Here is a 13,413-nt window from a genome sequence, read left to right as displayed (position 1 = left end):
CTGACTTATTTCGCTTAGCATGACACCCTCAAGGTCCATCCACTTTCCTACAAATGGCCATATGTCATTCTTTCTCATTGCCATGTAGTACTCCATCGTGTATATATACCACATCTTCTTGATCCACTCATCAGGTGATGGACATTTAGGCTCTTTCCATGTTTTGGCTATTGTTGACATTGCTGCTATGAACATTGGGGTACATGTGCTCCTATGTATCAGCATTTCTGTGTCTCTTGGGTAAATCCCCAGCAATGCTATTGCTGGGTCATAAGGGAGTTCTATGGATAGTTTTTTGAGGAACCTCCACACTGTTTTCCAGAGCAGCTGCACCAGTTTACATTCCCACCAGCAGTGTAGGAGAGTGCCCATCTTTCTATAGATGTGCATAGCATCTTTATATCCAACAGAAGAAAAGATCCAAACAAGCCGGATATTCATCAACAGGTGACTGGATAAATAAACCATGAGACAGCCACACAAAGAAACAACTCTCGGTAATAAAATGGAATGAACTACTGATAGACGTGGCCACATGAGTGAATCTCAGCAAGGTTTGGTGTAAGAAACCAGACATAAAGGGCACACAGTGGATGAATCCATTCAACAAAACTGTCTCTAGTGACTCAGAGCAGATTAGGGCTGCCTGGGGCTGAGGAGGAAGAGGATTGGCTCAAGGGTGCACAAGAACTTTCTGGGGAGATCGGAATGCCCACTGTCTTGATTATGGTGATGGTAGCACGTTATACAGATTTGTCCAAACTCCTCTGTACACTTAAGATGGGCATTTTGCTTCATGTGAACCACATCTCAGGACAGTTAATTTTGAAAAATCACCAACAGGGAAGATAGAAGTTGTGTAGACCACATACTGAACTGTAGTGAGAGTTCAAGGGTAAGGAGAAAAGGGGATACACAGATATTCAAGTCATGCGGGCCTCCAGTCATTAAATTCTCAGTTGGATACTGAGATCCTTGGTTTCTAGAGCAAGAAAAGAAACAAAGGGGGTCGCGGTGTATTTCTATCTTCAGAGCAATGCTATCCAGGGGCGCTCCATGGTATGGATGTCTCTGCTCTCTCGTAAACAGAGGATGCTGTGCCACAGGGAGGCGGTAAATGTCCTGTGCTGGGTGACCATTGTGACCAAGAAGAGCTAAACCTTGAACCCCAGTCTGTGAGACTCCCCAATCTTGGCACCATTCCGCAAACTAGACAATTAGAGACGGAAACAAACTCCAAGTCTATGTCAAAGTCTAAGACCTTCTTCCTCTGTAGGAGCCACTGGGCTACTGGTTGGATTTGGGGAGGCCACCAAGAGCAATTGATCTGATTGGGTGACTCACTGCCCTAACCCGTTTCTCAACCTTAGCACCACTGACATTTTGGAAAGAAAAATTCTTTGCTGTGGAGGAATCTGTCCTTTACATTGTAGAAAGGTTAGCAGCAACCCTGGTCTCTCCCCGTCTACTAGAAGCTAGCAACATGGCACCTCTCCTCTCCCTCCACACCATGGGGACAGCCAAAAATGTTTTCAAACATTGTACAACGCTCCCCAAGGCAAAATTATCCCCAGTTGAAAACAACTGCCCTAAGCCCCTCCATGGTTCCCCATTGTCCACATGATGCCTTCGCCATCCTAACACAGCTTGGAAGATCCCTGTGGTCTGCCTGCCACTCCAGCCTCTCTTCCGAAAAGCACCTCCATTTCCTTCTTCACCTCATATAGCCCAACAAACCAACAATCTCATTCTCTAAACGTTCTTGCCTCCCTGCCTTTGTTCACACTGTACCCCCTTCTTAGAACACCCTCTCCCTGCCCCACTACCTTTTCCCAGCTAAGTTTTACTTAATGTTCCCAGCTAACTTTCACTTAATGTTCAAAATTCATCTCAAAATCAAAATGATTACTTCCTTTTGTTGGGTGTTTTTTTATTAATACATTTTTAAATGTTTATTTATTTTTGAGAAAGGGAGAGACAGAGCATGGGCAGGAGAAGGTCAAAAAGAGAGGGAGACACAGAATCTGAAGCAGGCTCCAGGCTCTGAGCTGTCAAGCACAGAGCCTGATGCAGGGCTTGAATTAATGAACTGCGAGATCATGACTTGAGCTGACATCAGACCCTTAACAGATAGAGCCATGCAGGCACCCCTGTTTGTTGCTTTTTATTATAAAATTTTCTAACCATGAGCAGATACTAGTTTCATTGGAATAACAACAATAAAAAATTGTTTTTCAATAAAGCTTGTAGACTCTCCTCAAGCTGGACAAACTCTCTTGCTTCTGGCTCTCCCACAGAATATTTTTTCTCCTCTGCATTGCATTTGTCACACTGGGAGTAACTGTTTATCTGTTGGCCTTCCTCATCAGCCAATAAGACATTCAGGATGAGGGGGTTGATCATAACTGTCCACAGGATCCTGGGCCTGGCCCAGACCATGAACCAGAGAGGATCTTGGGGAAGGCCTTACTGGCAGGATGATCGCACACAAGTCTTGGGCCAGGTAGACATCTGTATGTGATAAAGGTGACACTCCACCCAAACATAGGGGTGTGGATCCAGTGAGCTCTCTGGGTTTCGTCCTGACTCAACTTGCAAGGGACATTGGACAACTTTATTTGGATGGGGACAAAACAGAATTTTATTAAGAAATCATGTGGTCAGAATGAATCTCCAGCAAAACATGAGTTGGAACCGAGAGGAGATTTGTTTTCTCACTGCAGCCCACACAGCTAATGAACTTTGATGTGAACTTCCTGCACATCACAGGGGGAGGCGCCCCAGCTGAGAGGAGTAAACGAGGAGACAGAGCAAAGGACGGGTGGGCTGTACTTGGCAGAGTAGGGGGGAGGGTTAAGGAGGCAATCTCCACCATCCTAAAAAAAAATGCTCTAGAAGCCCTGGGGACTCTGAGCACTCAACTCATGGGCAATCCAGGGCCAGGCAACTGCTGGAGACCCAAGAGAGACAGATTAGCAGGTCACTGTAGATCTGCCCGAGGATCCCGCTGAAAGAGGGCACCCATCAGTCACCCACAGTTTTTTCCTCTGAGAGGTTGCATTTGGCTGTATGATCAGTGTATTTCCTATTATCTTCCAACCTTTCCCCCATGCAGACAGCGGCTAAGAAGTTTTTCTCAGTGGGGCTCTATTGGCATTTGGGAAGGGAAGAGTTTTGTTACGAGGGACTGTCTTACACGTTGCAAGACATTCAGTTCCTTGGCCTCTGGTTACTAAAAGCTAACAAAGCCTTTCCCCAGGCATTGAAATAATCCCAAAAGTTATTTCTCCCTATGTGTCCAAATGCCTGCTAGAACAGCCGAGCCCTTCTAAACTAGGGTCTTGTATGCTATCTGCTGAAAACAAACACCAGTACAGCACAGCATGGAAGAATGAAAAGTCCTGCATTTGATTTTTTTGAGTTACAGAAACTTATCTTCAAAGCCTAAAAATTCGATGACTGGGGTTACATTTCTGTCATAGACCAGGGATTAGCCAATCTGACCCAAATCTGAACATCAAATCCCACCTGCCACTGAGTTTTATAAATAAAGTTTTATTGTCACACAGCCACCTTCATTCATATGTTTTCTGTGGCTGCTTTTACACTACAATGGTAGAGTCAAGTAGCCACAAGAGAGACCATATGGCTCTCAGACTGTCTGCCCTTTAGGGAAAAAGGGCCCTTGTGACCCTGTTATAGACAATAGTTTTGGAAAATTATGTTGACTGGCCAGAAGTAGAGAGATGGGTGAAATGATCTAAAAAGAACATGGACCCACTGGTTGGGTCCATAACAGTGCCCTGTGGTATTTCAAATAAATGTTGGAGGCCTGGAAATGGGAGGATAAGTCAGCCAAGAGACATCAAAGGACCAGCCAGGGAGGTAGGTGGACAGCAGGAGGGTACAGTTTCCATAACACATGTGTCCATGAAGTGTTTGGGAGGTGGGAAAAGAAAACATCTTGAAATGAGGACCACACGCTGTGGAAATGGAAACCACAACTATCATAGCCCCACATCACACGGCAGTGACAGGAAGGGTTGAACTCTCAGATCCAAGTCCTTAAACTGATGTGCCCAATTAAGGGATGGAAAAAGGATAAAGCATTTCTGTGATCCTCCTTAAGGAAGATACAATTATCATCCCACTTCACAGATGGGAGCTATGGGTTTCAGAGAAGAGAAGCAATTTGCCTCACCTTGAAATGTTGGACCTCCTTGGGGTGGGTCCTAAGTTCTCCTCTCATTAGTTCCAAGGATTGAAATAACATATTAAGATGAAATTCCCAAAGTTATACTTTGAATCCCAACCTCTGCCCTGGAGTGTAGACTCCTCTTTCCTACTGTTTTGCTTACTCACCATCGCTACCAGGATGTCTCCCAATCGCTATGTCAGAAACCCAGCTCTGGAGCCCCTCCCCCACTAGGCCTTTCTCTCCAATTGACTTTTCCTTGGGTCTTCTCACTCTTGGAAATAGCACCAAACTCATTCAGTTGTTCATCATTTTAGATATTTTCCAGTTTTCAGCCCACAGTACTCATCTATCACTAAGACCAATTTTTGGGGCATCCTTAATTTCTCTTAAATTGACTCAGATCTCTCCATCTTTCCTGCCACCTTCCTCATGCCCCACTACCATAAATCTCTCTTGGGTGACCACAGTCGCCTCTGCTACTATACTTCCTAAATAGCCTGCCAGCTTTCACTCTCATTCTCCTCCAGTCTGCCAGCAGCCAGGTGACCTTTTAAAAATCATAAAAAATGGGACACCTGGGTGGCTTAGTCAGTTAAGCATCCGACTTTGGCTCAGGTCATAATCTTGAAGTTTGTGAGTTCCAACCCTGCATCGGGGTCTCTGCTGACAGCTCAGAGCCCGGAACCTGCTTCGAATTCTGTGTCTCCCTCTCTCTGCCCCTCCCCTGCTCATGCTCTGTCTCTCTCTCTCTCCAAAAATAAATAAACATTAAACCAATTTTTAAAAACATATAAAATGGAGCATGTTATTCCTTTGCCTAAAGGCTCTTCAATTTATTCTTAAGACAAAAACCTAAAATCTTTCACACTGTGCCTGGCCCACATGTTCTGATCCTGCCTGTGTTGCCACTTTTATCTCGGCCAGATGCCCACTCCCCACAACTCTCCCCACCCCAAGCATCACCTCCAGCCACTTTCTTTCACTTCTTGGTCAATGCCAAGCTTTCTCCCGCCTCTAGGCCTTTGCCTGTGTCGTACCCTCTGCCCGAGGGGTTCCTCCTCACTCTTCCCAGCAGGCTCCACATTCTTCAGATCTTCCTTCAAACATCTTCAGAGAGGGATTTCTTAACCATCCTCCCCAAGGACTGGCCTCCACTATTGGTTTATCTCTTACCCTCTTTCTTTTCTGTGCTGGCTTCACACATCATTACAACCTGCAAATGTCCATTTGTTAATGTGGGACTAAGTTCTTTGCAGCTTCCCCTACCACTAAGCGCCGCAATAAAGATTTTTCTCTTTCAGTTTCAATCATCTTTGTATCCCTAGTGCCTTATGTTGTGCCGGACACATAGTAGGTGCTGAAAAAAAAGTTACTGTATGCGGATCGCAGGCCACAGAGCTGCTTAGTGTAGATGCTGATGATTAGGATGTTTGCATGACTTCTTCCATTGCTCTATTCTCATTCCCACTCAATAGCCGCCTTGAAAATACGTACTCTAGCATTTATAAATAACCCATTGAGCCTGTGTAGCCTGACATGGGGCAAAAATTTCCTCCTAGCATTGCCTGTCTGTTCAGTCCCCTTGTAGAAGGCCTGCATTTGGGATTCTGGGCTCTGGAATGCCTTCTGGCATTTTCTGCTCAGTGAGTCCATCCATTCCCATTTTCTTCAGCAGAGCTTGAGATATAAATTGCAAAAGACCTTCTTGCAATTTGCTTGGAGGGGCTGTTTCTGGCCAGGGATTCCTCTGGCTGCTGCTGTGAGGGGTGGAGGGCAAACTCCAAAAGGGCTTGTCTTTGTTGCACAGTTTGAAACTGCTCTGGCTGGCTGGAGATGGCAGAAGGGGGGAGCTAGGGTGGCTTCCAGGCCTGGCTCTGGGGACAGCAGACATGGATGGGTGAAGGAGATCCTAGGCTCCAGAGCACAGCACATTGTGCTGAAAAGCAGTACCCAGTGCCCATTCAACTTAGAGTCTAGCAGTAGTGGCTGGACCAGCATTGACTGTGAGCTGCCATCAAGGCTGGCCAGGTGGCAGGGGCATCACCCAGTGATGCGTCTATACGTGATGGGAGTCTGTCTGGGGACTGGTGCTCCTGGAGTAGTAATAACCCCCAGAAACTGGCAAGAGTTAGCTGGGTACCAAAGTCTCAGACAACAGCCTGCGGTTAGGAAGGAGAGACTGTATGCTATCAGTAAGATCTGAGTTTTGGAACTAGAAAAGTCTATGTCAGAGGCTTGATTCTTCCTCTCAGCAAATGTGTGAGGTTAGACGAGTCATATCACCTCTCCGAGCCTTAGTTTTCTCAACTATAAAATGGGGAGAAGCACCCTGGCTGCACAGTGTTTAAGAATGACTAGAAACATGGAAAGCACTGAGCATAAAGTATGGCACTTAGATGGCTCTCAGTCATTGGCAGTGACTTATAGATCAGACACTCAGGAGGAACTGGTGATAGTGACTGGAGCTAGGCCCTGGAAATGATAGCATGATGGGGAGTGAGGGAGTTTTCCTGGGATCACTTCAGATGCACCAGGTCCCAGACTGTTAGGTAACACCATGGCTGGGAGGGAGAGAGGCAATTTGGATGCCCTAGAGGTACTGCTAAGCCTGGACTCCCTTCTGTGGAGTCCAGCAGGTAGTGTTGGGGAGGGATGGCCTGAAAGATGCTTACATAGGCCCAGGTCTGCAATAGTGGACCAGATGAGCTATGGGAAGAAAGCACTAGGGACCCACATTTAGGGAATCCTAGTTAATTCATATACTGTTATTATTCTTTTAATACTCAGGAAACCACTTCTATATGCTGAGACTTTTATTCAGAGCTGCATTAGGGGAGCTCACATTCATTCATTCACTCAGATAAAGAATTCATATCACTCATTCATTCAGATAAATTTGCTGTATATCTACTCTGTGGTAGTCCTATGGCAGAGGCTGGAAATGCAGATGCAAATGAGGAACAGCCCCAGTTGTGGAGGGTGCAGCTGGGGGTAAGAAGGTCGCTATCAGGTGATGATTGAGAATGCATTCTTCAGAGACACTGTCCTGAAGTCCTTCTTAGCCACCTCTCCCCAAATAGCCAAGTGATCTGGTCTATCACCTCATCTTATGGTTTCCTTATAGGACTGCTGTAAGCGCTAAGTGTGAAGTATTTAAGCAGCACCTGGGCAATATGAAGCTCAGTAATGCTGGTGATGGTGACGATGGTGATGGTGACGATGATGGTGGTGGTGGGGAGGATAACAATGCAATGATGATGATGGTGGTGATGATGATAGTGATGATGTTGGGGATGATGGTGACGGTGATGATGGTGATGGTGATTGTGATGGTGGTGACAGTGGTGATGGTGGTGATGGTGGTGATGGTGGTGATGATGGTGATAGTGATGGTGATGGTGGTAACAGTGGCGATGGTGGTGATGATGGTGATGGTGGTGATGGTGGTGATGTTGGGGGTGATGGTGATGGTGGTGATGGTGGTGATGGTGGTGATGGTGGTGATGATGGTGATAGTGATGGTGATGGTGGTAACAGTGGCGATGGTGGTGATGATGGTGATGGTGGTGATGGTGGTGATGGTGATGACGGTGATAATGACAGTGAGAGTAACAATGCAATGATGATGATGGTGGTGATGGTGGGGATGATGGTGATGGCAATGATGGTGATGGTGGTGATGGTGGGGATGATAAGAGCAGAGGGGAATGAGTAGAAAATTCTGGGGATGGATCAGATAAGACCTTTTAGTCTTATGTTTCTCAGAGAATAAATAAGGGCTCCCCAAGTAAACAGGGTGGGAAAGGGCAGTCCTGGTAGAGAACAGTGTATGCACAGGCATGGGGGAATGGCTGTACTGACTAACTGGGAAAAGACACCCAACTCAATAATGGCATCCTTTGGCTGCACAGAGGGAAGGTCTGGCTTTAAATTGAGACCTTTCAGGTCTTCCACCAAGAAACAGATTTCTAGGAGATTTGCTCCCACATAGCTCAAGGCTCACCTTCTGTCCTTCTCTTGGACTGGAAAGTTGGACCAACCTCCAGCAAATATTTATGTTGAAATATTTGGAGACTGCACAAGACTTGCAGATATTTTCATATTTTTTTTTCACGGTTTACACAGCGTGCCACCTGCCTCTATCTCCTGAAAAAAGTAAAAAAGATTTTAAACAAAATGTGTTGGAATGAGCCAAGGGAAGTCCAATGGGTTTTTTTTTTTTAATCTGACAAGGCTTGCTGCTGTGATAATGGAAACCGAGCCCATGCTGAACCGGAAGAACACATTGTAGGTATGCTAATCATGCTTCACATACTTGGCCTGCTTGGCAACCTCTTGAGCCCTTCCACATTCATTGTCTTTGAGAGCCTCACAAAAATCCATCTGGGAGGGGCTATGATGGTCATATGACAAATAGGGAAACGGGGGCTTAGGAGGTGACGGGACCTACTCAGGGGCACAAGCCAGGTAATGGCAAACTCATCTCTGAGAGTAAGGGAAAGGAAGCTTTGCAAAATTTTGGCTTTTGGGTGAGTTCAATGACTTTTGAGGTTTTGATAAATTATCTTATGGAAAGCTTACCTAAGCTCCTATCCCTGTCCATGGAAGGGGGCCTACAGCCTGTTCTCTTGTGCCATGCAAGACAGGTGCAGGGCCACCATCCGCAGGTGCCTCTCACATATGCTTTCTTGTTTCTTAAGTCTATCATCCTAACCCCATCTGCTGGCTGAGTGATGTCAGGGAGGTTTTGGGGCCACGGAATGGCTGAGACATGGGACAGGTGCGCCTGTGTCCCCATCTGGAAGACAATGGCTTGCCCTGAATCAGACCAGGGCAAAATATACTTGTATGGTATTAAGCTATAGAGATTTTACATTTGATTTGTAACTGCAGCATAACACAGCCTATCCTCACTGATACACTGCCTCTTGTCCAACATTTCCACCCTTTTCCCTAGGGAAACTCTTCACAACAGAGAAAACTAGGCCTTCAGTGTCTCCTGGACTCATGCACATTTGCTACACCTGACTTCATAGGGGTGTTTGTGGAGGGCTTGTCCCACCCAGGCTTTTAGTGGGAGAACAGAGAAGCCTCTACAGTCCACTTTCGGCATCTTCTGTGATTATTATCAGGTTCTCTCCGAATGTCCCAGGTAGAGTACATCTGACAAGTCTCTTCAGAACAAAACAGAGTCTACTTTCACATGAGGAAAGTATACTTCTCCAGTGAATGTGATTCAGAGCCTCCTTCTTGAAAAGATGTTTCCTAAAACACACCTGTTCTTTAAAAGCACCTGGAGAAGGCAAGAGGACATTTAAAGTAGCCCTCTCAAGAATAAATTATAATTCTCTCATCCTAGAGATGAGGATCAAAACCTCAAAGAGGAGAAGAGACTTGCCTAAGGCCACACAGCTATTTCCCAGAGGGAGCAAGAGTAGAATCAAGATCCTAATACTTCCAACCCATGTCCCTTTATTCTACACACTCCCAGAAACACCCCAGGGTGGAAGTGAATGGTCCACCCTCACCCTGGTATGAAAAGACAGCAAAACCACATTTATTTTCCTACTGAGAGTGCTGCAAAGAGCATGGCCTTTGGAGTCATATAGCAGTAGGTTTGGAATCAAAGCCTGGTTCTGAAAATTGTATGTTGTATAACCTTGAAAGGCCACTTCCCCTCTCTGAGTCTCATTTTCCACCATCTAAAAGTGGAGATAATAATCCCTGCCTAGCTGGATTTGATAACACCTGAAAGGGGCCCGATGCATAGTAGGAGCTCAAAAGGTGTGACTTCTTCCACTCTCATCATACGCAAGGTGCTACACTAAGGGTTATGAGCAACTACAGAGAAAGACCTCCTCTCAAGGCCCAGGGACAATAATGTCATTGGCCATGTTGGCAGCAAGCAGTAAAAGACAGAGTAGCATCGTGGACCTCTGGAGTCACATTGCCTGGTTTCAAAGCTTGGTTGTGACTTTGGAAATGCTACTTAAACATTCTATGCCTCCATTTCCTCATCTGTCAAGGACGCTGACAATTGTACCTATTTAATACGTCATTGGGAAGGTTCAAAGAGTTAACATGTTTAAATCATTTAGTACCATTCCTGGCATATAAAGAGCCCTTTGTCAATGTCATTTTTCATCAACATCTATTAGGTTCTTACTCTGTTAGGCATTGTCTCTTTTAATCCTGGGAAGTGGCATCGTCCTTGTTTGCATGTGACAGAGTTTAAATCACTGTGCTTTGTATAGGACAATGGTCTGTCTACACCCAGAGAGAAGCACAGGCTGGCCTTGAACCTGGGTCAGCCTGGCTCCAAACCCATGATCTTGGTCAGTCTGTTAAGTCGCTTTCCTTCAGATCATGACCCAGCCTGGATGCACTAGGATACATGCAAATGCACCAATCGTGCTTCTCAGACATTGTCAGAGGGCTCCAGAGGTCACAAAACATTATGGAGATGGGAAAATGCTGAGAACTTTGAGTGCCTAAGGGGTGGAGAGCTTAGTTGGCAGGCTGTGAGGAGCTTAAATGCCTAGAAAAAAATAAGTCAGGTCTTCTGGCCTGTTTACCTTCATAAATGTTTCTATGAAAATTGAAGTTCTGACCCTTATTAGGTTGGTCCAGTCCCAAAGGAGGTTTTAAATTGAGATACCACCTCACACTGGTCAGAGTGGCTAAAGTGAACAAATCAGGAGACTAGATGCTGGTGAGGATGTGAAGAAATGGGCACCCTCTTGCACTCTTGGTGGGAATGCAAATTGGTGCAGCCACTCTGGAAAACAGTGTGGAGAGTCCTCAAAAAATTAACAATAGAACTCCCCTATGACCCAGCAATAGCACTGCTAGGAATTTACCCAAGAGATATAGGAGTGTTGATGCATAGGGGGCACATCTACCCCAATGTTCACAGTAGCATTTTCTACAATAACCAAATCATGGAAAGATCCCAAATGTCCATCAACTTAGTGAATGGATGGAGAAGATGTGTTTTTACATACAATGGAGTACTACCTGGCAATGAGAAATAATGAAGTCCTGCCATTTGCAAAAATGCAGATAGAACTGTAGGGTATTATGCAAAGTGAAATAAGTCAGGCAGAGAAAGACAGAAATATCATATATTCCACTCATATGTGGAACTTGAGAAACTTAGCAGAAGACCGTGGGGGAAGGGAAGGGGAAAAATAGTTTCAAACAGAGAGAGAGGGAGGCAAACCCATAAAAGACTCTTAAATACAGAGAACAAACTGAAGGTTTGATGGGGGAGGGGGGGGAGAGAGAAAATGGGTGATGGGCACCTACTGGGATGAACACTGGGTATTGTATGTAAGCGATGAATGATGGGAATCTACTCCCAAAGCCAAGAGTGCACTGTATACATTGTATGTTAGCTAACTTGACAATACATTATATTTAAAAAAAAAAAGAGGCTTTGATGGTCACTCTCCCGGGCTATGTTAATGGCATGTCAGACAGCCCCCCATGTGACAGCCCAGTTGCCAAGTAGGTTCAAGTGCTGGCTTCTATTTGTGTTTCATGTCAGTAAGGAAAAGGGCTGGCAGTTCTGTCCCCCAGAGCTCCAACCCAGGGTCCTGGCTGGACTGGGTGGGTGTTTCCCTGCATCAGCAACACCAGAATGCCAAGGAGAAAACGGTGTCATGGTTCAGGCGGGCAGCCAGAGAGTGGGCCTGGAGAGGTGAAAATAAGCAATGGTTACAAGCAGACACACTTGCTACCAGCAGGCAAGCACCAGGTCAGAGCCAGGAAGGCTGAAAAAAGGGTGAAATGGACTAGGTCATAGGTTCAAAATGGGTGCCTTGGGTTGTGTGCCCCAAGGGGTACAGACCAAGTGGCCATGTCATTCAGGTTCTACTGTGTGAAAAGCCATTCCCAAACTCAGCGGCTTAAAACAATAATTATTTATTTTGTGCCAAGTGCCTGTGGCTAGGCTGGAGATCAGTTAATGTAGCCTCTACCTGGCTCCTGTGACTCTGTTCCAACTGTCCATCATCCTCTTGGGACCAACAAGCTAACCTGGGCATGTTCTTCTCAGGGTAGTGGCAGAGACAGAAGAGAACATGCCCCAAGGGGCAAATATACTTCAAAATCCCGATTGTGTCACTTCTACTAACAATCCATGGCCAGGGTATGTATGACATGGCCAAGCCCAATGTCACAGGGGTGAGGGAAGACCTCTCCCTTGAGTAGGAGACTTGACAGTCACATGCAGAGGGTGTGGACACAGGGAACATACAGAATCAAGGCCAATCTACCACAGTGGTTTCCGATAGGACCTACAGGTCTAGATACCTGGCAGACGTCTCATAAAAAGACTTCCAAGATACATGTACCACATGACTTAGCCTCTTGGCCCACACCTCTTTTATCTAGCTATCATCTCTCTCTCTCTCTATCATCTATCTACCATCTATCTCTCTATCATCTATCTATCCATCTATCATCTTTCTCTCTATCTGTCATCTATCTATCTATCTATCTTACTGGGTTTTTTTTGTCTTTTCCCAATCTACCTTAGTTATTTCGCTCATCCTTAAATAAAATGTTTATTTCCTTGGAATTTGACCAAAAGCCTCTGCTAAAGTCCATTTTTGTGCCGTTTTCATGTCATTTATAATGTCTCTGCATCTACTAAGGATGAAGGAAGCCAGCACCTGATCTTTTAGCTAAAGGGTATGGAGATCAGAAGGGTGCTTCATCCCACAGCGTCCCCATCACACCTACCCTGACTCCCATGAATGCGGCCCTCACCAGATCCTCAGAGGGGAGCCACTCATTCACCTGTGCGTTCGTTCCCTCATGCACCTGTTCAGCAATCATTCTCTGAGCGCCTTCTCTGTTACAGGGACTGTTCTAGAGGCAGGAGAATCCAGTGTGCAGATTCTAAATAGGGCGACAGAAAAGAAACAAAAATAACTACCTACACAAGTGATCTCAGATTCTGATAAGTGTTGTGAGTTTTGAAAATTGGAAAACTATGATAGAGAGCATGCTTCCATCCCAGGGTATGGGCCAGGCTACTTCAGATGAGGTCAGGGTCAGGCTCTGCAGGTAACATTTGCACTGAGGTCTTAGGAAGGTGAAAGGAGTCTTCTCTGAGCAGAATACTCTGGAAGAATACTCGAAGCAAAAGGGCCAGTGAGCGTCAGACTGGTCTGAGGCTTAGATGGGGCCACACTATAGTAGGGGGG

At 45.7% G+C, this 13,413-nt stretch overlaps 1 long non-coding RNA gene across 2 annotated transcripts in view; it reads right to left on the bottom strand.

Annotated features, from left to right (window-relative positions):
• The window catches only part of LOC115293265, a 13,633-nt gene extending 533 nt beyond the window's left edge, over positions 1-13,100 (bottom strand). Inside the window, exons 1-2 of one of the 2 annotated variants that reach the window (XR_003909457.1) lie at positions 12,947-13,100; positions 8,202-8,344 (exon numbers count right to left, since the gene is read on the bottom strand). This is a non-coding gene — a long non-coding RNA (uncharacterized LOC115293265). The remainder of the gene's footprint in view (positions 1-8,201; positions 8,345-12,946) is intronic. The other variant, XR_003909456.1, reaches the window with a different exon arrangement.
• Positions 13,101-13,413: the final 313 nt, after the last annotated feature.

Source organism: Suricata suricatta, chromosome 6 (genome assembly GCF_006229205.1).
Source record: "Suricata suricatta isolate VVHF042 chromosome 6, meerkat_22Aug2017_6uvM2_HiC, whole genome shotgun sequence".
Lineage (NCBI taxonomy): Eukaryota > Metazoa > Chordata > Mammalia > Carnivora > Herpestidae > Suricata > Suricata suricatta.
The sequence above is the reverse complement of the archived record's forward strand: the minus strand, read 5'-3'. Positions and strand labels throughout refer to the sequence as shown.